A 22,833-nucleotide genomic window follows, 5' to 3' on the forward strand; every position below is an offset into this window, starting at 1 on the left:
AATGTTTTCTTCGATTTCGTTGCGAGTAGTTTGTTAAAATTTTGTTATCCATTGATTGGATATTATCTATGACTACTGTAGAGAAAAAGATAAATAAATTAACGAAAATGTAATTTCACAAAAAGTATTCCACAGAAGTAATTTGGAAACGCTCCATTTCCACCATTAAACTTATGTATAAGAACTATTAGTTAGAGTGAGGGAAGATAAAGATTGGTGCATTCGCTTCGAATGATCGCGTCACTAAAACAACAGTTTTGCACATTTGTCGAACTTTTTTCTCTATGATATTGCTTCTTAGACCCGAAGCGGAGATTTGGAAATTTGGTGAAGCTTTGGCATTTAAGCAACCCGATATGTCCGAGCGCAAACCGTACATGTACACTATGTAATGCTGTTTTCGTACGGTTTGCATGGTACATGCAGAGAAATGGATCATGTTTAAAATAACAAAACAGTTAGTAGATTTTAAAAATTGATCAGGAACTAGAATATGATTGTTTTGAACCAATTTCTCCATTCAACATCAACAATGATCTTAGTTTGATTTGAATCAAAACTTTGGTCCAATCAAACGAACAAAATATTTGTTCCGGCTGATTTCATTGTTAAAACAAGCTAACTGTTTATTGTATGTCAACAAAAGTTGAGGTTGATGTTATCGCCAATGTCTATGTTGATTCAATCTTTATTTCAGGAAAAATTGGTTCAATTTATCTATGATCTTATTTGTGTACTGATACAAATAAGTTTACTGTTAAAATTAACCGTGCTGGTTTTATTTCGTATGAATCAGCGTCATTGTTTTCCCGCGGATGAACCAGAACATTTTTTTTCTCCCGCGGATGCAGTTTGTACGCGTTTCATGAGTAAAATCTGATCTGCTTGAAGACTTTTAGGGCTTTTCAACAATTCAAGCGTATGTATTGAAAATTAATAATAGCTTTGAAAATCGCATAACATTACATAAGCCATTTTCTTTACAAAAAATTTTTGATGCAGGATCTCTGTCTTGACCGGACTGATGGAGTATCGATTCATTGGATACTATTTTACAATTAAAATTCCAGATCTTGATTGTGGTATGTGAATAATTTGATCATGACAAAAAGGGCTGAATGTCATCAAAATATCAATCAATCAAAATATTGGTTTTTAACAATTCGAAAATTGAAATAATAGTCTCAAAATTACATTGAAAATTAGTTTGAAAAGAACCATTTTATGCTTGAAAACAATCAAAAATGTATGACAAGCATAAGCTATAGTTGAAATGACGAATCGATTTAAGCTTATTAATCTCAACTAAAATGTTTACAAATTCTAATCAATATAATTGTTAACTTGATTCAAAGTTAGTTAATTTGGAAAAATAATTGCAAATTGTTTACTGTGTTTTTGTTAGTCAAAAAATTAACAAGAACGCATAAGAAAAAAATTGTTGGTTCTAATCAAAATATTGATTGAAACAAACTAATCCACTGAGAAAAATTAATTGTCTTGTTTTGTAGTTTCAATCAGCAAAATTGGTTGTATCAAACCCGATTTCCTTTTGTCACTATTCCAATAAAAAAATTCGTTGAGTGAAACTTACAATTTTTTACAATTTTTTCTATGCGTGTAACATTCTTACTAATAAGAGGAGAACGTATTTTTCACCTACCAAAAGGTAAACTCGCATAAAAAGGACTTCAGTTTTTTTTTAATTTGACAATTCCATCAACTTAAAATTGAAATAAAGTTTAATTTCTGAATTTTTTCAGTTAACCGAACAAAAAAAATGGCAAATTTAAAAAATGAATCTGTTTGAATCCACCTAGTAGTGTAATGATTCTTATTATAAATTCTAAGGAATCGGAGAGATTTTTGAATTAGAATTTATGAATTTGAATTTTCGCTTTAATAATATTTATTTATTTTTATTATTCGTTCGGCCCATCAGTGCTCAACGTGAAGAAATCGGAATAAAATATGTGCTTCTGTCACCAACGTTTCGAATGTTTCATTACTTCATTTTCAAGCTAAAACCAAGACGAATATTTTTCGTCAAGTAAGTACAATTTCAATGGTGAAAAATATTTGTTATCGTTTTGCCCTAATGATAAGAAGTAAATTTTCGGAAAGTTAGTCTTTGAGGTGGAATAAATATTTTCAAAGTAACAAATGACCAAAATAATCATCTTGAAATACAAAATTAATTATGGATTTTTTTTTCCAAATACATGAAAGTTATTTATTTTATGTTTATAAAATAAATCATTCCTGATGTTTATATACCATTTTTCAAATATCGTACTCGTTAGAAAATAATTAGATATTGCTGATTTCTCAACATGATCCGACGAAAGACCTAATCAGAAGATAGTCAAAAAAATATCGCGAAAAAAAATCCCATGAATAAATTTGTCAAAGGGAGGTTTTGAATCTGTAAACTCTTTCCAATCAGTTGAACTGCCTTGCCATTGAGCTGCTTCGGAGACGCGGCAAATCATATCATTTCGCTACACCGCTCACATACATCGTAATCAGAGTTGGCAGCACCCTCTCAGATTTGAATGAAACTTGCTGTACATGAAGATTTTGTCATATAAAGCCATTTATCATACGTTGTTTTTCCAAAAATGATGTAGACTGTCTATTGAAAAGAGCTAAATTTTTTGACCAATTTTTTAAATGGCTGTAGTTGAAAAATGACAAGTTTTTGAATGAAAATATTGAAAAAAATTCTAATAATTTGAAGTCGAGTGGCAGAATAAAACTAATTTTTCATTTGGATGAAATTTTGTTGCAATATAGGTGATTATATTCCCTACCTTTAGTCAAAAATTCAAGCTGGACATTGGTTTTGTTGTCGACTAAACTACACTGAAAAAAAAGTCAGCTTTATTCTAGTATAACTCTAACCTGCAACCTTTTTCAATCCGTGTAAATACACTGTAAGCCTGTAACCTACGTAAGAATTGAAACATGTTCAAGCTTTGATTTATGTTGATTTTTTAATCTATACTTGTTGATCTAGATTACAGTACAGTTTCCATAAATCAAAATTTTCGAGATTTTAACATAAAAAAGAATGTATGAAATCATAGTTATTTTTACATCTGAGGCTAGAAAATGAGAGTGGCAAGTAAAATGATGAGTGACATGAAAAAGCGCGTGGATTAAAATGGCAAATCATGAGCTCACTTAGTTTAACTCACTGCTTTTGTTGAGAGGAAAAAATCGTAATACCAAAAAGATTAACTTTCGTGAATACTTAACGAGAAACTTTTTAATGAAAAGAAATGAATCAATTAAAATTCCAAAGGGGCGGGTAGGGTCTAACACTTTTGAAAAATCATAAATTATTTTCTTTATATTTTTTGTAGTAAAACATTTCAAGAATATTCTGTGAAATTATCAAGCCTATTTGAATGAAACTCTGGAAGTTATGGACCTTTATCTATGGCTATCTCATTCTGCGAAGAAGCAAGAGCTCGGTGCACAGGCCAATGATTTCTACTTCGATTGACTTCAAAACTTGACAAAACATTTTTGAAATTTTTCATTATAATAAATTATACAAGAAAAAATTTTTTTTCTGAAAATGTTGGACCCTACGGGTTCTCTGGAGTCAAGTTGTTTCCATTGATTTGATAGATAAATAATTTCAAACGCCTTTTTCTCGAAAGCAGATTTTGGAGGTCCGTGTTCATCGTCATTCAAAAACTACTACACCGTGTTTTTTTTTTCAAATTTTGCACTCATTTTCTTCATATAAAAAACCAGACCCCATCGTTTTCCTTTCCGTTGTTTGTTACTTTGGGGAGGCCGAACAGCTACAAAATGGTGGATTTTTTCGTTAAAATCGTAGTTTTCACTTTGAAAAAAAAAAATCATACAGAAACGTTGGGGTCTAGAAAAACTTCTACTCTAACCATGCTGTGTTCATTTGTTCACTTCTGATTAGTCTGCGCATGAAGCATGAAGCGTTATCAAAAATACCTCTTCACTGACTTATTTCTTAATATTTTCAAATTACAAAATGTTGTTTGAGTGATGCTTTTTATCATGCAAAACATTTTAATTGATTTTGTTGAACGATAATTCTGGAAAAATTAGCAAAAATGATGATTTTTTTCATCGTTTAGACCCTATTCCCCTTGAATGAATGACGCGATATACGTGAAAGCAGACTTCCGGGACTCCTGTTTTTCACGCTCATCATAATTTTGATATCCTAGAAGACGTTATCAATTAAACTACCCTGCATATGAAAACACATGAAGAGATAGCCCAATTGATTAGAAGAACCAAGCATGCTTCGCTTCACTTGATCACTACTGCATTTAATTAAAGTCCTATTCCTAGGGAAACATCGAACAGAAAATCAACGCACACCACATCACATGTCTATCTTCACTTCTTCTTTGCCATCCGACGCTGATTTGAGATTTTGTTTTTGTGTCTTTAGGCCCATAGACAGTAAAAGAAGACAAAGATAATATCTCAAATCAGTATTTTTTTTGTTCGATGTGTTTCCATAGGAATACACAGAAAGAAAAGATGAAACTTACACGACATGTAAACCGATAGTACTATGAAACAGACATCAGTTGAAACGAAAATCTGATTTAAAACCATGATTGATGTAAAATTACATTAAAATTCATTTAGTTTTTCATTGAACAAGACTGTATATTTACAAACCGCTTCGTTTTGTAATGTAAATTACGGGTACGAGCCCCGTCTCTGCGGTAACATTTTTGCGGTTTTCATTTCATTGTATGCGCTAATCTGTTTTCCCCGTTTGATACTGATTAGATTTAACTAATTTTCTGAAGTTAAATCGGCGGAGGATATGCAGAAAAAAAAAGAAATTCACCAAAAATTGTTTAATCCAAACGTTATAAAAGACTTTATGAGTATTGTTAAGAGGTTCGTGAATTTACATATGATATTGAATTTGAATAAAAAGAACATTGGAAAAGTTAAATAATATCTTGATTTGATTCCCAGAAAGCTTAGAGATAATCGGTTGTATCGGGTTCTATCGAACATTTCCTTGTGATGCTATTTGATTCTGTCCATCATTTAGCCATGAAGATTCGTGGGATATTGATAAACAATTTTGGATTTCATGCAGTAAAATTAGTCAATTCTAATATCTTTAACATCCTTTAAAGTTTCAACGTTCGGTTCGTCAAAGTTTGTCACCTATTTTTACAAAACACTCTAAAGAAAATACTTTGCAGTCAAGTCCAACAGAGTAGCCAACAACTCGAAATTTATCCAATGTTACAATGAAAGTAACCAACCCATCCGAAACGACGTGACCCGTGGGACCGAACCATTATTTTCTTCGCTAGGAGGAGGCTGGCACATCTGTTAGAAGTGATTCGTTGAAATAGAAATAAAAACTGTTTCATGCACGTTTCAAAATTTACCTCTTCCACGTATTTCGGATCGACAGTGCAGCCATTGTGCGGAAAGTATGTTGCAACTCGGTACGTTCCGAGGGGCCGACGGTGCATGTGGCCCTTCATTGTCGAAGAAACAGAAGTGGTTTTACATTTCCACCACATCTTGCAGCATTCCATGGAGCCCCTTTCCGAAGAAACGCATGCACTCGATTTTTGAGCAATGATAAAAACAAAACATACCGCCTAGACAACCCCAACCAGTTCGAAGAGTGTGTGCCGAAAATCCTGCCCGGCTTGATGAATATAATAACAAACATGGTACTGAATTGAAATAATAACTAACCCACGATTCCGGTGCCTCGTCTTCCCCCTGTTGTGCATTCGCCGTCTGCTTCGGTCGGTACCGAGAGTGGGGTCAGGTGATGTGCATGTGCTTATTTTCGTTGTTCTTTTTTTTTTGTTACGGACGTTGGTGAATAACAAAAAGATGTACGTTTTTGGTCGTACCCTCTACTTTTTCACGGCATAACAGCGCGAACGGAGTCGTTGGTATGCATGCGTGCGCTAGACGAAGATAGAAATGATTGCATGTTGCGGCTTCATGCAGATTTGAGCTACGACTAGCGGGTGCACCGTTATCCGGTTCGCTTCCAGTCATTGTTTGGCCGAAAAGTGATTTCAGCTAGCTAGCTGTATGTAATGATGTGTTTTTTTTCGGTTGTAACAAGATTCGACGGAGACATTGCGGGCACTGTTTTCGGTTGTTCCTCCGCTTGTTGGTTTCCGATTTACGCAGTTGTGGGTTCGCCTAGTTAAACCAAACTCCTCAACTACGGGCCGGAAAAAATGTAGGTTATATACTACGCTATGCCTCCTCGAATGTGCATCAATCATCGAGGAGTGACCGTAGATGTAATTCGAAGCCCAAAATTGTGTTCGTTTATTTCTCACTTCTCACTTTCTCTCTCTCTCTTTCTCTGACGAATCGTTCAACTGGTCCCGGTCAAATTACTGCATTACTGCTGTAGATATAAGTCTACTGAAGAACATCGATCGGTCGGTACAAATTGGAGCTCGTGTTTTCCCACCTTCGGATGGTACAAGCACAAGCCTACCACTACCACGAACACAAACGCCGTCGACTTTGACTTGGAGGCGCATAAGCGACGAACCCGATCTGTACGTTGAAGATCACAAGGAAAAATTGAAGATTGATGGATCTCAGCCGAAAATAATGCCCTTCTGTTTATTCCTTCTCGCATCGGACGGAAAGATGCATTACTCACCCGTTCGCCTCTTCATCGGTTCGTTCTCATCTGGCCTCGGTCGAAAGCCATGAAAGTGGCCCCGAAGATCACTGAATGCAGGAAATAATTAAACACGATTATCATGCGTTAATAAAAAGGTCGAAGCCAAGGTCTGAATTCGGAACGCAGGCAGCAGCGCGTAGGGGCAGAAGAAGCAAACGCAAGAAAGATGATGAGAGCATAGATTACGATTAGAGATGCAGTCCGATTGTGTACCTCCTGTGCCGAGCGGTGTACGGAGGTAATTATACTGAGGCCGGCTTGCTTGGCCCTAGCTGACTTATTTCACCGTACGCACGGACGGACAGGTGGTTGGTTGAGTGCATGTCGGGTGTGGGGTAAGCAACTAGGCTGAGAAGCAATTCTAAGGCTCGGGAGGTCAACAATCCCTTCCGGCGGTGGTGTAGCGAATGCGAGGTATTGATGCAATGATCGTAGTTCCACGGTCTTATTTGAAAACGAAACAAAAAACCCGTGCAATGATTTTTTCCGGGGAAAACCCCGGACCTGAGAATCGAGTCGAACAAATTAATCAAGCCTCTTCTCGGTTTTATGTTTCGATGAAATCCGCTTTCATCGATGTGTCTTTAAATATCCCTGCCCGGCTGGTCGTCATTTCCAGTCGGAAAATATTTTGCCGGCCTGCGAATACTGTACGTGATGTTGCGTGTGTTACATACCGTTGCGTGCAAAGCGACACAAGCATTATGATTATTATCATACTCATCGTGATCATCAGTGAATGCTGGATACCGCCCGGCTGCTGGAATGAAAGAAGGTGTGCGCTTCTAGGAGCTGCCTTCGAAAATGTGGCGCCTAAACGACGATGATGCTTACAATGGTGGCGCGCTACGACGACGAAGACGACGACATCATATTCGGATGGTGGTACTTGCTACCGTAATCAAAATCATCTGTTTGGTTCTTACATTTTTTCCGTCCCCTTCATCGGACCCACAAACTGCTCCTCCAATGGGCAGATTTTGGAACGTGTACGGGGAACTGCCGTAGCAATGATAGATGAAATCGGTTCTGGTATTCTGCTTGCGGGGTAATGACTGCACGTAGGCGGAGGATAATCATAGAAATTGGATTTGAAATTGAACAAATGAGGCAGACAAAACCGGAGAAAATTTAGATGAAAATTACAGATAATAATGCAATGTTTCGACTGTGGTATAGAGATGCGCTTAAGCGGGGCAAGTCTGTGGCTCGTTTGGGATGCGGACGGCTGGGAAAATAACAACATTGTGTGGTTTGGAGCTTCTGAGAGATCGTTATGACGGGAAAAAGGTTCACCGGGAATGGTTAATTCTATCGAGACGCAAGGACGTTCAGTACTTTCGATGATGCCTGCACCAAGCATTTGTTTCAACAGTTCGATAGGATGTGTGTAGTGTTTATGAAGGTAACCGAACTGTTCCTTTGCTATATAGATAAGGAGGTTGCTTAGAGATTGCCATTATAGCAAAAAATACATGGAAAGTTTTACTATTCATATTCAGTAACTAGCGTGGTTTGCTAAATAAATACACGCTTCGAAAAAACCCTGTGATTTTACATCTTATTAAATGCACATAAACGGAGCGGCATGCTTTGTTTTTCCAAAATTGATCTAGGTTGTTTTGTTAAATGAGCCAAACTCTCTTAACCGATTTTTTTTTCAAATAGTTATTATCGAAAAATGACGAATCCTACAAAAAAGTGTTGTACTAGTGATTGTCACAAAATCAGATAAATTTTCAAATAAAAACAGAAAAAAATCCTCATCGAGTCCTACACTACAAAAAATGTGACTAATTTTTGAATTTTGAAAAAAAATTGGTCCAAAGATAGGTGATTATTTTCCTCAACAACATTTGATACTCTGCAAGATGGGCACTTCTAAAGAGCAAAAACTATTTCTTGTCCGAACTGAAATTTTTATTCAGTGTCTTTTTATCGAAAATTTCGAAATCGATTCTAGCAAAAAGTATCAGGACCGGATAAGAAAATTTTTGGTTAGAAAAGCTTTTTTCCCCCTAAGAAACGCACGTATTAAAAAAATACCGTTTATGGATGGTTGACAGGAAACATAATTACGTACCTTGGGACAAAATTACATTGCATTCGAAAATGGGGCTATTTTTTTGTAATTCGACTTGAATTTTGAAAACCGTTTGTTTCTTCAGTGTATGATTTCAGTAAATAAATTTCGCGCCAAATCGTTTACGCTTTATCACAGAAAGCCTCTTAACTCTTAACGATTATCTGTGGCACTAAAAAGTGCCTTGAATTGTCACAATCAACAAGATCTGCATTTAGATCTGAGATGGTTTTCGTGTGTGTCTTGTTTCGGCAACAGTTGCTCAGAAAATGGTAGGAAAGCGACAAAATTCAACAAGTTTTTTTATGATGATCTTTAGCACTGAAAAGTGTTTTGAATTGTCTGAAAAGCACTGAAAAGTGCTTTGAATTTGCCTTCCTGGCCTTTTTGGCTGCCTTTCTACCGGTTTTCGGTGCCATCGTGCTGACGGTGTCTCGTACGTTCAGAGTAGCTGCTTTAACTTAAATGACGCTATTTCTCACATCACATTTTATTTTATACCTGCTATTGGCAGCGGTGTACGGACAGCCCCTTTGCCAAAATTCCTTTTCCTGTTCGCAGAACGGGAAACAGTGAGACGAAAGGTCCTCGATGTTGCTCTCGTGTGTATTGTTTCGGGAACAGTTGCTCAGCAAATGGTAGGAAAAATGAACCGCTCAACTTTTATATGGATGCTCTTGTATAGATGCAGACATCTCGCGTTCTGATTGGCTCGTGCTGTCAAGGGTTAAATCAAACAGGTTTTTCAATAGTGAACTATTGAAAAACTTTAATGTTGTTGCAATACACGTTCAAGTTGAAAATTTTCGATTCTATTGGTATTTAGATTATATAAATTCTTCCACAGATCACTGAGCTATGAGCTTTCAAAATACGAGAAAGCAAACGCGCCTTATGAATTATCCTCTTTGATACTCGTTTATACCAAACATTTCAAAAAAAGTTCAATTTTGAACTATTTGAGATTACGTCACACAACTGAAAATTTTATCATAAAGTTGTGATCATATTTCCGATGGCATGTAGCAAGAATTATGTTGATTCATTAGATACAACAGGAAATTTTCACGATCAAAAACTTATCACTCTCTCAGAGGGTAAATTTTTAAAAGGCGCCCCATGGTAAAGTAAGTCGTATTCACGACAAAACTAGATAAAAAATTCAGTTTTGACATTCGATGCCTTTCTCTATAGAAAATTATTAGAATTGCTGGAAACACGCGTGGTTTTTTTCAGCGCAAGTTTCTCGGAGATGGCTAAACCGATTTTAACAAGTTTTAGGCTCGTTTAAAGCTACTATTAGGCGCCTGATTAAGTTCGAAAATCAAATGGCTGTGACTTTTGGTTCCGAAGATATGATGGTATAAGTGACGTAACCGAAAAAACACGTTGTTTTTTACTGCTCTAATGTATATAAGGGTGCCAATATTTTGGGATCATCTCTAATTTCGTAAAGCAGTAGACTTCAAAAGTTTGATCTAAATCGGATGAAATTCATGCTATTTTTGTTTAAACGACTTTTTGCCTTATTCCAGTAGTAGGAGTTTTACGCGTTTGATGATAAAGCGCTGTTTCGGGGCCAAACGAACGATTTTTTATACTGTTATATACAATAGTTTCTAAGTACCAAAAAGACTGTGTACAGCCTCTTTTTCATGGCATTTTGTCTCGGACCGATTTTAGCACGGTTCGTTTTTAGCAACATAATCGTTCGAGTATGACATATGTAAATCAGATGATGGCAGAATTTTCGAGTTGAAAGCAATTCCATAATTATATTGTTTTAAATTACTTACAGTAATAAATGCTGGAAGAACATTACTCCTATATACCATTCGACTCAGTTCGTCGAGATCAGCAAATGCGTGGGCTACAAATAATTTCACTCAATTTTCTTGGAGATGGTTTTCTACAAACTCAGATTCATATGAAAAGTCGTTTGCTTCCAAACAAGGTTCCTGAATTCTGTTTGGATCCGACTCCTGATTGGGGAACCACAGGAAAATAATGCAACTCATTTTTCTCGTAGATGGTTGAACCGATCTAAGATTCAAATCAAATCTAAGAACCAAAATTAATCCGGAAGACAAAGTGTCATATACCATTCGACTCATTTTGTCGAGTTGAACAATTTCTGTATGCGTATGTATGTAGTATATGTGAGTGTATGTGTCAAACAATGTCACTCGTTTTTCTTAGAGATTATAAAACCGATTTCTATTAAGTTAAGCTCAAATGAAAGGTTTTATGGTTCTAGAGTGAAGTCATTTAGAGTGACGATGTAAAAGACGAACTTTTTTTTGTCTAATTCGAGGATTAAATAACGAGCTGCAAGTCGAACCAAAAAGAAAAATTGTATAAAACCATAGAATTAGTCCTTTGAATCTGACACATGTGACAATCGATTAAGCATTCCATGAGATATCGAAATCAGTTCCACTTTAAAGTTTTTTACGGTTCTTTTGGAATCGGTATTCAGGTACCCGATAAACCCAAAACGGTTCATATGCTCACGAATGAATATGACGAATAAATTGGAATAGTTTTGAGTTCAACTTCGAAGATTTTTTGGTATCGTCCTCTTCTATGACTTTAAATTTGAATTTTAAAAACTCATCACCCTGTTACTCCAGAATCGGAAGTAGGAATCGGATAAAATCGATCAATTTTGTGTGGAACCATTAGACTTTTAATTTAAATTTTTGTTTATTAAATTCGTTTTTGCCATGTTTGGGGAAACGATTGAACTCCTCTATTCCCGATACTTTCGAAACCGGATTCAATTAAATTCACCTATAGGATTGTAAACCATTTAATTTGATTTAAAATTTTTGAAAATCAGTGTACTTATGTTTGAGAAATTGTGGTGCGTACCAAATAAAATTGTTGGGTACCTTCCGGGATCGAAAACCGATTACCGGTATAACTGAAGTAAGCTTATTTGGTCAAAAAAAGCAAAGTCCTGGCATTACATTCCTTTTGTGGAATTTGGCCTTTCTGTTTCAACAGACTTCGCAGCCGATTCTTAGTGTACAGAATCATTGCATGGCTAGTACTATGAATCCTACTGACACTAAGAATCCTTCCAGGTCGGGACTCGAACATACGACAACTGGCTTGTAAGACCAGTGCCCTATGCATTGAACCACCAACCCGGGTAGAACTTATTTGGTCAACGACTGTCAAAATTTGCAGACCCGATAAGTCCGATGATTTCATGTGAAATTAAAATTTTACCCTATATCTCTGGAACTGGAAGTCGGATCTGATTAAAAACCGGGAAGTTTTTATTCAAGTTAGTAGACCAAAACCAGCATGAATCTAAGTTAGTTAAAGTCGGTTGATCCATCTCCGAGAAAATTTGTTTGTCGTACACACATTTGCTGAGTGTAAGAAGTTATGTTTTCCAGCAATTATTGCTGTTAGCAGTTTAAATCAATATAAATATGAAATTGTTTTGAATACTTTATGTTGCCGAAAACGAACGCGTGCCAACTGAAACATAGTCAGTTAGGGGGTTTTGTACCGTAAGAAAATGACTATTCAATTTTTTTACGGTTCGTCCTTGATTAGCAGTTCATGTTCAGCGCAAGCGTCAACTAAAATGCCGAACGAACGAAACCGTCGAAATCGAAGATGCACCACAACTCCAACTCTCTATAGCGAATATTATATAATTATTCATTTCCGGAGAGTCATGTTCCGTATAACAGATTTATTTATAATCAAACTGCATTGGGAAATTTGTAATGGCTTGGTCATCAGGAATAACAAGTTTTTATCCACAGTTGATGAGATAAGTGTGATTTTTGCTCAATTAGTTATCCCGCATCCTCACGATAACTAATATCTGGATGAGGATGCACAAAATTCAATACGAAACTGCAAGCAATATGTATTTCGGTTCCAACGTTGCATCATGGTGTGGAATCATGGAACTTCTAAAATTCGATTAACCAAACTACCCAGCTTCGGACGTCAATGCGACTTCACAAGTGCTTGCCAAAATCAACAATTTGCATTCTCGCTTGCATTCACGAATTAACAAAAAAAAGTATTATTTTCGACATGACTAAATTATATGACGATATTATGACAGGAAAAAAAAGTATATGGGACTTAAAAACCGGCCAAGGTCAGCACGCGCACTGCGCCGAATTTTTCTGCATTGCACTAGCTGTCAAGTGGTCCCACACATTTGTGCAGCTAGCTTGGTGCGGGTGAAATTGGTGTTCAATTTTAGGAACCGTTCCATCGGGTGATGTTGGTCAAGGTACATTTTGAATTGTTCGACACGGCTAAGGCACTGCTCTTAGCGGCTCTTGACAAGACATGTAAGGCGTTAATGATGCCTGTTGAAATTGGAAATTGTTGCAGTAGTTTCTAATGTTTAACTTAGTGTGCTCCCTCCATATGACGGTATATATTCGGCTAACGAGCTTTTCGGCGTCAATGAATCAGTCGCAGAGTTATCTCATCAGTACCCAAACGACCAGGAGTGGCAAAGTCGCGCTACGCAAGTTATCGAGCTGGCAGTTGGGGGATGCATTTATCAACGTCAGTTTCGGCTGTCGGGATATGAGTGTGACCTTCGGCAGTGTCTCCGCTTCAGAAACGGCACCTCGTGGCAGCCATTATTCGCGTGGTGATTTATAGATTCCCATTTGCAGTGGATGGTCTGAAGCAGATTTGATGAAACAGTGTATTTTTTTGTTGTTGTTGAATTGTACCCCACAAACGATAAATTTATGCGAACCGACCAAATCCCGCTTGCGGTGCAATGTGGTTTCAAATATTGCCACGGAAGTGACTAATAAACTCCGAAAATATTAGATGAAAACATATCTCACTCTGCAGACGAAAAAGATCCGCGCAGTGCGAAAAGAAAACAACTACGTAAAACGAGAAAAAAAAAAACAGTGTACCCCGGACTCGTCAGCCAAATCCTACTGACACATATCTTCGGGCCGCGAAACTCGGTCGTACTCGTGAATGCAACTGCGGTCTTTTCAAGCGATGTTTGCCGGGCGCGAATTCGCGAATGTGTTGTTTATTTTTGCCGAAGCGCATCAAAATTCTTGCAACTGCGACCGCGAACAGGAGCGCAGCTTTCGGTGGATGTGATTACCGCGAGCAGCCAATTCACCACCGCTTGGCGGTCTGTTGGTGCATACTGCGCGTGATGCGCGCATTTTGAGTCGAGTACGTTTCTTATGGAGTTTTTTGGGGGTATTTGTTTTGAACGGTAGCATAGAGGCCTTGTTTTATGAATTGGACGATGAAGTTAGTCGTAACTTGAATCAGATTATGTTTTATTGTTCGGAAACGGATTTTTGTTTTGCAATTCTTTGTATTCCCGTTAATGAAGATCTGTCGAATTCTAAAATGTTGGATCATACTTAAGGACATTGAGTGGATAGATCCCCCCTTCCCTCTGTTTATCCCAGGGTCACACCTAACTGTCAGCTTCTAGCTGATAAACAAGACTGCCGGTATTGCCTTGAAAGCTGGTTACGTTTGAGGGTGGTGCACAGCTGCAGCCCGGTGCTGAGTAGGGCCTTCGGCTGGGGGTTGCGGTGAAAGAATCTGCAAAATTCACGGTCAAGTTTAATGTGTTTGTTTGCAGTTTATACCCGATGCCGGTTGCGTTGGGTGGTATTTTTTTTCTTGTATTGCGATATCTACCGTCGTTGGATGGGATTTTTTTTGCGCTCTTATTTGTTTCTTCGCTCTGACCAGCACAGGAAATTTGAATGCATTTTCGGCGCTTACGTAAAGCGATATTTACTGGATGCGCATAACAATATCGTTCTGCTTCTGGGATTATTTATAAATTTAACCTAGATCTGATCTTCAGAAACTTCAGAGGTTTCGCTTTCGGTGCGAGAGACGATTTTCCGGATTGTTGGTGAATACTCTGTTGCAGTTGTGAATCGTGTTGTGTGATAGAAACATTTTATTTCGGCTTAGAGCGATTGATACTTGTGTAGTTTTAAGTAGGTTTAAATTTAATTGCTTTATGTTCACGAATGTACTAATAATACTAACAAAAGCATTTGTTCTCTACTTTCAGGTAATTCAGGTTTAATCGCTGTTTTAAGGTGGTGAATATAAGGTATTGTAGGCAATGTTTGAGTTACATTTCTAATTACTAGTTGAGAGTTTGTTGAACGATTTACATTTTAGTTAAGTACCTCTCTAGGTTTCGTCTTCGAATTGTTAGGGCATAGCAGTTCAAACGGAGCGATGAGGGCATCATATTAATCAATTTAAACTAGTTAAATTTTATCCGCTCTGAGTAAAAATTTATTGTTTATAATAAAATCAAGGCTTGTTTGCAGACTAATAAACGTATGTCTGTTCATTGTGTATGATCAATTTTTGGTGAAACTACAAGCTTTTAGATCCAAGATGGCGTTGAAAGAATTTTGTGCGGTCGCAATGAAAATCCAGATCTTTCAGCAAGAAAACTTGTCAAGAAGCTAGCTTTTTCTTCAAGCACTGTCCATAGCGTTCTTAAATCTTGCGATACACGTTTGACAACCAACAGTCAGGAAGGCTGGGAGCGGAACTAAAGCGAATATCAGAAACCGGAGAATCGTGAAGGCGAAGCAAATATTGCAGAAGAGACCAGATCTTTCGGTATCTACTGTGGCTAGAAAAATAAAAACATCTCCGATTTTTGTGCGGCGAGGTATGAAGTCGTCCAACGTAATGATAAACTGAATGTGATGGGCTCGCAAATAGTATCGCGAATTTTTTACGAAGTTTTCCTACGTGATAATGGACGATGCAACTTATGTGCTGGACGACTGTAAGTATCTTCCCGGAATATCTTTTTGTACTACCATGCAACGGAACTGCGTAGATAAGCATTTCTGGACGAAATGGTCAAGTTTCCCCAAAAATAGTTGGTTTGGCAGGCACCTGTGCACCTGTGGTCGAATAAGTCTAAGCTTCATCACTACCGGAACGGTAAACAAGGAAATATATCGTGAAGAATGCCTAAAGTAGCGATGACGCTCCCTCGCTCTTCCGGCCTAATTTAGCATCTCGTCACTACGCCAAATATGTTTTGGAATGGTATAAGGCGAATGGAGTTGTACCGGAAGAGGCAAATCCACCGGTAGACGAAAATAACGGGCGGTTTACTGGTTTCGTTTGGCCCGTCAGTCTTTATTACTGCGCAAATAACACGAAAGTGTCCCAACAATACTCAAGCTCAATATGATCTGCCTAACGATTCAAGCTGAATTTTTTATGTGAACTAATAGTTCAATTCGTCCATTCGTGCTATGCCCTTGCGAGTCGTAGACGAAGGACACGTCATAACAGTTGTCTTAAGCACAACTCGATTATTTTTATGTAAACTTTTTAGTAGCTATAAGATTAATATGATTTTATTAACTTTTCAGAAAAATCCTAGATTTTATAAGTTTACTTTTTAAAAATGAACTTCTAAACTCATCAAAAAATTATTCAAGCTTCCGATTACGAGATATTTTGAATGCAAAATGGGATTTAACAGAAAGGAATAAATTTTCCAAGTGCTTTTAATGACTGAATTTCAGAATAGATTCTTCTCCCTCAAAGAGAGTCATTCACTTGCCCTTGTCATATACTTCAGTCGAGTTTGAGCGATGGATAATGGTTTAATAAATTCCATTTCCAGTGATAAGTCGATTGCTGTGAAGAATCAACCGTTTGGTGAATCAGGTAACCGAGTACCGAGCTTACATGCACTGCCTCTTCCACCGTCACCACCACCAGCACCATTCCCTTCGGCAGCAGCATCGGTGGTAGGACACGGGCTGCAACGACGTGAATTATTTATATCAAAACTGAAAACGAAAGTATATAATAGCCCGTTTCTACTTTCACTTTCGCATGACGTAACTGCAATCCCGACCCCGACAGCTCGGGCCCAACGTCGTCGGCTGGTGGTACCGCGGGAGGTGGTGGCAAATAAACCTCCCGCATTTTCCCGCACCGGGGTGCTTCCGTTTCGTTCGGCTTCCTTCGCTCGCACCGTAGCTCGCACTCATTCCCTCTCGCACATTGTCACATTGAGCGCTCGTCGTTACATAAGGACTGCCAGGGAAAAATCGATCGAGAAACTCGAACGAACGTTGCACATAATCTTGACGAGAGCAGTGGAAGAATGTTTCCTCCTTTTCTGGATCGGGAGGAAACATCTCGCTGCATGCTACTCCCTGATTGCTTTGGCTGGTTTTCATACTGCGGATGCTGCTGCCGTTCGTCCCCATCGGCAGATAAGGAACAGGACCATCGTAAGCACCCGGAATGTGTTTACACAAACATGCACACGGTCTTACTGGTGTGTGCAGAACCGGATTTTTCTTTCTCTGCTGCAGAGAGGAAATCGATTTTATGTAAATGCGCTTTTGTCTTTTGCCGAATTTTCCTGCATAATGAGCTGCAAATTGCTGCCTGAGGGTAAGGTGACGGGTGAAAGTTGTTTAATATGACACTTTAAGTTGTTTTAAAATAGTACGAATTCCGTTTTCTTGTTTGGTTTTTGTTACAGCACCTAGCAACTTTAAAATTCAAATAATCGTGCAGTTTTCTCCGAGGTATCTCATCAATAGTGCACCCGATTGAAGTTTCTAATTTATTCATGGACTTTTGTTTCACCAGTGACTTACAGAAATCCTGAATAGGCACCCGATGTGTGTTTATTCCTTTCGGCTGCCAGTTGCCGTTTGCTGTTTCCGTTTTTAGACAATGCTCCAAACAAACAAACAAACCAACAATACTCTAAGCGATTCCACCCCGAGCTCGACAGCCTAAATAATGGATGAGGCGCCTCCATCAGTTTCGGACTGTAAGAAAATGGTGATAATTTAAAGGCTTTTCGGTGTCAGCATCGTTCGCCGAACGATGTCAGGAACCGTCGTCGTTCGGGTTAGCCTAAGAAACCTTTCGATGACAGGCAGGTTGATTGGGTCTTTTCAGCGCTCCTCATCAGTGCTGCTGAAAATAGGCCCGGCCCCGAAGAAGGAGGTCAGCGTAGAATATAGAGTGCGTTTCGGTGGTCGCCTAAGCCACACATTATTATTCCGTTGTCGGTCGATGATGTTGACCGTTTTCGGGTTCAAGGTAGGTTCATTTGAATAAATCAGTCGATGGAAATCAATACGGATTGTACGAGGGTTGCATTTAGTTGGGGACGATTTTGTTTCCCACCCTTAAGTTGATTGTGTTGAGTCCACAGAGGCAACGGCATGGTTTAAGTTACATTAAAAATTAAAACACTTTTAAACCTTTTCGTCAAATTGCAATCCAACGAAAAGTTCTGAAAGTAAGGAAATCAGGAAATCTTCCATCAACTTCCACTCACTACAACATTACCAACGACTGAACCCATTTCATTGATTTTTTCTCGTCCAATTTGCCACCCATCGACAGCAGCAACAGCAGCAGAAGTTGCACGGGAAAACCACATCCTGCAGCGGTGCTTTCTGTTCCCCTAGAAGCCTAGTTTTCCGTTCGCGCACACACCGGCCACACAAACGCAGCACCATTTTTCGCAGCTGCAAGGCGCAGCACATTTCGGGGTGCGTTTTTCTGGTTTTTCGTCCGACAGCCGACATCAGCCCAGCGGCAGCAGCTGCGCTTGCTGTTTTTACATGTACATGCGCGCAGAAGCAGAAATTGCATAGGTTTGGTATATAGCGCTGGTGTAATATATATACCAGTTCGCATATATACAGCTCGTCGTCGCATTCACCGTCGCCTTACTAGTGACACTGGCAAGCAGCAAATTTGTGCCGCTGCAACACTATGCTCTCGTGAGAAATCCTTGCCCAAAACCGGGAAACCAGCATCGAGTGAAAGCCGACTGCTTGCCAGGCACTGGAAATTTTGCGTTCGGTGGCGAAAGAGTACGACCATGTGGACCTTGGTGGACTCGAAAACATTACCCGTGCGTTTTTGGCCGCTGCAAGAACGGGATGGCTGAGTCGTTGAATCCTTATTCTGGTGCGGCGGTTGTGTACCGCCGGGAGCGAGATAGAAATACATAAAAGCAAGAACATGGCTTGGCCAAGTCTGTTCGGGTTTTCGTGCTGGCAAATTGCTGGAAAATTGCAACGGGACGAAGCGGCGATGAGGAAAACTCGAAAGTGAAAGTGACTGTTGTTTTGGACTGGCTGGTTGAGTGCACGGTAGAAAGCGAGGTTGGTGGAAATGTGTTCCGATGATTCTGGCTCCGAAAATCGGAAGGATGGGGAACTTGCGGGCTGTTATATGCAGCAGGCAACCGTTCGGGTATGTGCGTGACATAAAGCCAGCGCTACAGCAGTTGAAGTGCTGTCCCAGTGGGAAAATATAGCCTATGAAATGGCTTGTGACCAGTACTGGCAGCACCGACCGAAATAGCACTGACACTTTCGCAGGTACCAAGCGAGAAGGGTCGACGGGGGTAGGTGCAGCTAAATGTAATGCGAAAAATCGATTCTCTCTATGCTGCTGCTGCTGCTGTTTTTGGCATGACTGCGTGTATTTTTCTTTCTGGCGTTGGGGGAAAAGTTTTTATTGGGACTCACGTTTTCTTAGTAGCTCAAATGTTGTTTGTGATTTGAAAAGGAGTATATTTCTTTTCTTTTAGTGGATGTTGTCGTAAATAGATCTTAACGTAATTGGTTTGCATCATGAACTATTTTAATGATAACTGATACTCTTCACTATTAACGAAAATTCCGAGAAGTATTCAATGGTCACTATCCCAGTCACATTCGTAAATCCTTGTCACACTAACTATACTCTGGTTACTAAAAATATTTGAAGCAGTCACCGAAAAAACTATTATAATTTAAAAAAGGATTGAGATTTTTGAGACCAAAATTATTTTCTACCCTTACAATTATGACTTTCATACACGTATAGCTATGAGCTCATTTCTGCGAAATTCTTGACTAGATCAAGATTTCGACTTCAAATGCAGGGTTGATACGGTCGCGCGGATTTCGCGGTTTTCGCGGATTTCTCGACTTTCGTCTATTTCGTGCGATTTCTGCTCAGATTTTTATGCGATGGTGCGGATTTCGCGCGAATTTCAAGAAACATTATTCCACATTTGTGAATTTTTTGCAATTTTTTTAAGCTTGTGAGTTTTATGGAACCTTGAACGTCGAGCTGAACGAATTGGTGAATTGTTACCTTGATAAAACCAAAGTTTAGGAGGAGGCGGCTCTAGCTAATGTTTTCTTCAGTGAACAAAACTTCGATTGTATGCTCTCCGACCTCGAGCTCTGAAAATTGCTAATTTCAGCAGAGCTATTAACAGGAATTACAAAAACTTTTCGATATATGTGCTTGCGTTTCCTGTCCTAAGGCGGAAATCGGAAGAAGACTTTCGCACTCGAAGATATTGATGTCTGATGGAAGAGCAAAATAAATGGAATGCTTTATAATCGATAATATGGTCACTAATTTTGTTTGTGTTAAAAAATCTCATTCTTGAAGCAAAATTTGCACGGCAGGGGCACAGTGGTTCGAATCAATAAAAACGTGGACATAAATCAGTAGCTACCAAACCGTTCTTTTGATGCATAAAGTTGCTTTTAGGAAATTATTTTCAAATATATACCGCGTAATTTGATTCTATCCCTAATTGTTCATGGCCTACTTTGACAAAAATATAACCATAACTTTTTTTTCTGAAGAGATAGAATTTTTTTTCTTCTACAAAGTTTTAAAACTATTGAAAATAATTTACTTTGTCAAATATACCAAGAGTCTAGGTCGGACCGTTTCGGATATACAAAGCGTTTTTATGGCAACCCCCTTAAAATCAGTTTTTTATTTATAACTTGTTTCGAGTTATTTTTTTATGCATACTTTCTTTGGAATAATTGAAGAAAATAAAAAATCCCATATTTTTGTTGAAGGTAGTGCAGAGGTTCGTTGTTTCCTGGCAAAGTTATACAACATTTTACCCTTTTTTACCTATCATTAAACCTTACACCGAAGCAAAATATGCAACTTTATGCAGCTGATTTTTACAAAATTTATAGGAAAAGATATGCCCAATATTATAATAAAAAATCTAAGTGGAACTCGATGGAACTTTTTTTTATGCCTTTTCAAAGTTAGTTTTAGTTATTGAATTATGACGACCCGCTTAAAACTAGTTTTCTAATCATAACTTGTTTCAAGTTTTTTTTAAATCCTTACTTTTTTTGGAATAGTTGTAGATAATATAAAATCCCATATTTTTCTAGAAGGTAATGCATAGGTTTATTCTTTTCTGGAAAAGTTATACATCATTTTTCCTATTTTTACCTAGGAAACTTTATACCCAAGCGAAATATGCAACTTATTGCAGCAAACTTTTACAATACTTATAGGAAAATATATCACTAATCTAATTTATTTTCCAATGAGAATATCCTGAGTACTATTCGTGTGATTCATTTTCACTATGACCATGCTGAAATTATTAATGGTTAAGAAACGGAGGGCGTCACGCGTCTGCTTTTTCTGTAACTCACTTTTTCAGTGAGCTTAGAGATGTGCAATTCGTTCCTGAGCTATTCTAGTGAATCGAATCTTTAAAGTGAGCTGATAGCTCATAGCTCTTTTTAAAAGAACCGCAGCTCACCAGTTCACCGCACTGGTAAACAGGGATGCCAGGTTCAGAGATTAATCTGTGTTTCACAGATTTTCAACATTTTGCATAAATTTAAAAAATTGAACAGATTTTCGAAAATGGTCACAGATTTTTAAAATTGATCACGGTTTAGCATAAAAAATTACAGAGCGGTAGAAAATAGTGAGACCTTTTTTTTGCTTACCAAAATGATTCCGATCAGCTATTATGGAAACGGAGAAACGTGCACAGACAGGTTTTTGGCTTGATCACAGATTTTTGAAAAAATGACCTGGCATCCCTGCTGGTAAGATGGAAACAAGCTACGAGCTGAACGGATCTTCGACTCTTGGAGAGCGAGTTATAAATGAGAATAAATGTGTGGATGAGCTTTTGTTCGTTCTTCCAAATGTGTATCTACCCTTCTTTAACAGATTGAATGAGCCATTGTCAATAAGAAATCCTACCTTTTACTCAGTAGGCTAAGGTACATTCAGGGATGCCACTTATGCAGATATTCTCAAATGTGACATAATAATATTTCGCAGACAAGTTAGTTCGCATAGCATTGTTCTTTGTGCATCAATGATTTCGATCATGCATATGAAAGAAAAACGGAGTTAGAAAAACGGAGCTCAAAACAAACCTTCAGTTCAATCTTAATGAGCTGATGAGCTGATACATTGAATCGATTCCCTTTAGTGAGATGATCGGTTCGGAGCTGTTCACCGGTATGAGCTGTTTCGCACATCTCTAAGTGACCATCGCACGATCAACATATCTTCTTAAAAGACGTGTTGCTTTGCAATAACTCAATTTATTTACTCGTTTAAAAATTAAATCTCTTCGTAAAGGTTTGTACGTTTACAATACTTTTTCATATTTTGTTTGGAAAACATTTTTTAAAAATGTTTTGAACTATTGATAATTTTTGGGATTTTCAATATTTAAAACTAACTTTGAAAAGGCTTAAAAAATTGCATCGAGTTCCACTTAGACTTTTTTTAATATTGTCAATTGTCAAAAAGTAAACAAAACAAAAATTACTACATGTTGCTTAAGTTGCGCTTGCTTGTTTTTGCGTGTTTACGCGCACTTTGTATTAGATACTTAGGTAATAGAGGGAGATTCTACGTGGATAAATTAAAAAAAACTGTTTTTAAAATATATCTCAAAATTTTATGACATTATTTATATCTTCAGCAAAAACACTTCAAATGTTTTTTTCTTCAAAATGTTATAGAAAACAAAAAATTTTTTGCGAAAAAAAAATTATTTTTATTCAAAATTGGTACTACCCCCTTAACAAAAATTTAGGTGTCACTTTAAAAAGAAGCGTGATATAATCTTGTAAAACTTCTTCGAAGACACGTTAGCTCTTAAAAATCAGAGAAAGACAGTACAGACTTTTGACCGTCTTTTTCC

The 22,833-nt window shown here is 37.9% G+C and overlaps 1 protein-coding gene across 3 annotated transcripts in view; it reads left to right on the top strand.

Annotated features, from left to right (window-relative positions):
* Nucleotides 1-22,833, top strand: part of LOC131429679 (zinc finger protein chinmo) — a 200,650-nt gene that overhangs the window by 44,663 nt on the left and 133,154 nt on the right. Inside the window, exons 1-2 of one of the 3 annotated variants that reach the window (XM_058593970.1) lie at nucleotides 13,371-13,997; nucleotides 14,869-14,910. The exons of the other annotated variants lie outside the window; for them this stretch is intronic. The gene's annotated coding sequence lies outside the window, so the exon portion shown is untranslated. Of the gene's footprint in view, nucleotides 1-13,370; nucleotides 13,998-14,868; nucleotides 14,911-22,833 lie in introns of those variants that run through there. 3 annotated transcript variants of the gene reach the window in all.

The sequence above is a fragment of the Malaya genurostris genome, chromosome 2, assembly GCF_030247185.1.
Source record: "Malaya genurostris strain Urasoe2022 chromosome 2, Malgen_1.1, whole genome shotgun sequence".
In the NCBI taxonomy this organism is placed as follows: Eukaryota; Metazoa; Arthropoda; class Insecta; order Diptera; family Culicidae; genus Malaya; species Malaya genurostris.